At 38.6% G+C, this 4,391-nt stretch overlaps 1 protein-coding gene across 2 annotated transcripts in view; it reads right to left on the minus strand.

Moving 5' to 3' along the window:
• The window catches only part of LOC108368809 (uncharacterized), a 37,066-nt gene extending 33,047 nt beyond the window's left edge, over positions 1 to 4,019 (minus strand). The window contains exons 1-2 of one of the 2 annotated variants that reach the window (XM_017623728.1): positions 3,367 to 4,019; positions 1,560 to 2,263 (exon numbers count right to left, since the gene is read on the minus strand). The gene's annotated coding sequence lies outside the window, so the exon portion shown is untranslated. The remainder of the gene's footprint in view (positions 1 to 1,559; positions 2,264 to 3,366) is intronic. The other variant, XM_017623727.1, reaches the window with a different exon arrangement.
• Between the last annotated feature and the right edge of the window lie 372 nt (positions 4,020 to 4,391).

Below are 4,391 nucleotides of genomic sequence, written 5' to 3' on the forward strand. Positions count from 1 at the left end.
GTGGAATTGGATGAAAATTGTCCATTAGCGAAAATTCTGAGAATTTATATTAATTGGATCGTGAAGAAATTAACGATAATCTTAAATTTTTATATGAGAATTGAAGTCGGTTTTGTTTTTTGCTTAAAAATTATTTGTATGTAATTTATATTATTTTCAAGTTTTCTGATGGTGATTTCGTTTCTTCCAAAAAAGTGTTGCCCTGCCCCGGTGCAAAATGTATTTGATGTTACACTCAACCCTATAAAAAGGCATATTTTTGCCTTCTTGTCCATGTCCAGCTCACGCATTTCATAATATTTTCGTTTTAAACAACCATCTAATTTTCAGGGCAACCATTTCCCCTGACAAAGCTTCACAGGGCAGAGTATTGCCTTTCTTGCCTTACAAAAGTGTGAAATTTTAAGAACCGAACACAACATTTTCGCACCCTTTGCCTTTAATTTAGAATCGAACACGAAAAGAAGTGGTTAGCATTGCGCGCTACCATTACGCAGGGCCTGGGTTCAAGCGCGGCTCAATCCAACATCAAAAAATTAAAAAACAAAAATGTGTTTTTCTAATAGAAAATTGTAATGACAAAGTCGGGCATTAAAACGTATTCGTGACATTACGTTAAAAAAATAGTCTTTATTTCCACATGGCATTTTTCGCCGTTACTGTCCTGCCAGTTGCTGTTGGATATTTTTCAGTAGAGATTTATTCGAACAGACCAAATGTAATTTGGACTCTCAGTTTCCCCTAATTTGCACGTTTTTGGGTAAGAGAACGCAAAAGCTGTGATAATTTTCTACACTTTTAGACAACTTAGAATACGAGAACACTTCTTTTAATTGATCAACAGAATAGGTTTGTGCTCCATCAGACCAGGCTACACACAAGATTGCTGGTTCCACTAAAATTTTGGAAGTTGGCTGGTGAGTTTTTATGTATACCGAATATGGCACGGGCCTTCTTCCCCCCAGTTTATCATTTGCTCCAATCTCTGCAGGACTCCCTCGCTTACTTTAAGTTGACTTCAATATCGGCTTGTGAAAATCTAATAATTTAGCTTTTTACCCAGGAACTAAAGAGTTTCTGCAGTGTTGGCGTTATGGTTTTATCAGAAAAATTGCAAAAGATTACCAACCAAAATAGAGTACTTGGTAAAAAATCATTTCAATGGTCAATTCCTGACATTACTTCCCCAAAATTCTTTAAATTATTCCCTAAAATTCCAATAATTTTTTTTTAACTGGAATGATTACAACTCAATTTGATAAGCAAAAATTCCTTGCGGACCAGAGAAACTAGAACTTAGCCCATATCCCTGGATCTCGGACTTTGTATTAAACTACAGAAGAAGTTCTTCAAATCAGAATAGCTTTAGTAATTTCATTTTTCTTTGAAAGAGACTTTATGCTTTCAAGGCTTTGCTTTGTTCGATATCTATTTCCAAAATCTTATTTGTAGGTAGCAATATGCAAGAGCAATAGCCTTGCCATATTTTAGCCATGCAGCAGTCATTTATTATATTTATGTAAATACATATGTACATACGTACATACTTTTAGATGAACCCTTTTTTTGGGGGGGGGGGAGGTACTCGATGCGTATCGCGGCGAATTGAACATATTCATACCGGACGTAAATCTACGAAAGTATCCAGCAGCATATTCACAAATTCCTACTCCTTATACATACATATGTATGTATGTATGTATGCACGTATGCATGTTACCGTCATCATCATAAGTAAAATATCCTTGTAGTTATGATTATAATCAATTATCGTTTTGAAAAACTTGCATAGTGCAGATGTATGTAGTGCATAATTGGAAGGTGTGTTTTCTGTAGCTACACGGCGAATATTTTAGAACACGCGCTCACGCAGCAGTTGAACAGAAAGCAGGACCTGCGTAAAAGCTCGCCAACACACCAAGGCCAAAGTGCCAAAAAGCGTCGCAGAGCTACAAACGCGCTCAAATAGTGAGCTTGCTATGCAGGTTGAACCAGTTCCAATTCGACTTGTTCTTTTGCTGCGCCATTCGATTTTGCTGCTATTTAATTTTTTTTTTTTCTGTTTAGTATGGTATTATCCTGTCGGGTGTACTCGTGCAGTTTTTTCTCACATTCCTTGAACTCAGAGCAGGCAGCGATGGCGACGCGCGCTCTCAATTTCACGCTCTTGATAAGCCAATGAAAATGCTGAGTAGATGTGGCTGCTTAATTCGTGTTTTACTTTTTTTTCTTCTTTATATTACCTTTCGGTTTCTGCGAGAAACTGAGTAATTGGGTTTAGATATAATTTTAAGATACGATTATTTAGAAATGTGTGTCGCTGCGCTTCAACTTCAGCGAGTCAATTCTATGAAAGCTGCATACAAAAATACATTTTCCAAAGAGGCGGATGTGTGTGTGTGTGTGTGTGTGTGTGGGATGCATTCACGCACACATTTATGTAAATACATACATACACAAATATAAATGTCTCTTTGTTTGGAGTATTAATATTCTTATGATAAACTTCCAAGTTTTCAGCGTTTTCCCCCAATTCCTAAAACATACACACACACACGCACTTAACGTTCTATTGCCGGCCGTTTCATTTAGCTTCTGGTTCCGTTCGATTCCTTTTGGGCTGGTTCGAATTATTTCTTGCTGCGATGATTTCTGCAGTGCAGTCAGTCGTCTGGCGGAGCTCCCCAGACACTCCACTACATACATACATATGTGTATGTATGTATATATGGATGGATGTAGTCAGCACAAACGAAAGGTGAGGAGTAGTTACATTTACACACACACACACACTCACACACATACTATACACTTTTAAGCGCCCATCATCCAGTAAAATACATAATGTCGCTCGATCCAATGAGGTGCTTCCGAGTTGAAGTTGAAAAATGTATTCGCGAAGTTTCACACGCACACTTTAGGGAGCGGTGTCGTGAGAGCGCTACTGAGCGGTACAAGGGGCGGCACGAGTTTCAGTTCACGTCACTCACGCAGGGGGGGTTTTCTTTTGAGGGTATACAAAATTTTTACACAATTTTCATTGGGGAAAAATTGAATAATTGCTTTTGTATAAAAAAGACAAACTATTTTTCATTTCTATTCAACGTTACGCAGCACATAATACGTTTCTTTTTGTTATAATGTATTATCGATAAATACATACATACATATGTGCATAATTTGTATATACATACATATTTTTATCTGTACTACATGAAAAGCTATATGTATATTTGAAACTACACTTCACTTTTTTCGCCTTTTTTATTTCACATTTAGCAAACTTTTTCATACACTTTTTGGAATTATGGCTTCAAATATTAGTTTCAATTCTTTTTCTGTATTTTTTCCAATACTTATATTCACCTTTTTTCACACTTCAAACGAGTACACACATTCAGACTTTTTTTGTGTAACTGCAGCTGCGACCACTAACTACTTCACTTCTTTGTTTTAATTGAATGCTAATGCCTTGGCTTGGCTAGTGTGTGGTAGTGCTAGCTACTACCGCTGCCCGTTGTATAGTATATGCGCCCAAGCTGTGACTGTGGCTGTGACTGTGACTGTGACTGTGCTTTTTCAGTTTGACTAATTTCAATTTCTTCTTGCAAATACACAAAACATTTTGGCAGCCGCTCCAAATATTAACCACCTTGTTGTGCTAAAGTTCAATGTCTACTAGAAGCGGGCACGGCTCTCGTATGGCGAATAGCACAGCGTTTTTACGGCACGCTCACTGTTTTTCATAGTCTATACTTGTATTTCGGGTGCCGTATTCCACAAAGAGTATCGACGACGACGACAACAACGACAACGACAACGACAAGGCATAGACGAGAGTCAAGTCAAGTCAAATCTATGAGTACCATGCTCCTTAGCTGCAGCTGTCAAACAACGGTCGACAACCTACAGCCGATAGCGCTTCGAAATGTTCGCTCTCAATGTGCCTACGGTGAGATGACATTGCGAGTGTAGCAGCAATGCGGCTGCTTGGTTACCGACACGCTATCACCACCGATATAACCCTAGTCAGAGCAGGATGGCCGACTATGAAGTGGCAAATGTGGCATTTTTACATACAATCAACACTACCACCGCCGCCATATGGCGCTCAATTACTTCCAAAATCGGACCGACATCGGCGGTCAACTTTACGGCGAATTTCCACTTTGAGTACTCCCTGACATGGCGGAGAGAAATTGTGGTTGTCCGGATCGCTACAGTTTTCACTCTCCCTCCTCTCTCGCAGGCAGCCGTTTTATCTTTCTGCACTGAAATTCATCTTAGTAGCTCACTAGTGCAGGGAAACGAAATTTTATTGATTTTTCGTTTCATTTCAGTTTTATCAAATTTGACAACAGATAGTGTCGTCCATAACTTGAAATGAACAT

The sequence above is a fragment of the Rhagoletis zephyria genome, unplaced genomic scaffold (assembly GCF_001687245.7).
Source record: "Rhagoletis zephyria isolate East Lansing unplaced genomic scaffold, Rhagoletis_zephyria_1.1 Rzeph_scaffold_03336, whole genome shotgun sequence".
Classification (NCBI taxonomy): domain Eukaryota; kingdom Metazoa; phylum Arthropoda; class Insecta; order Diptera; family Tephritidae; genus Rhagoletis; species Rhagoletis zephyria.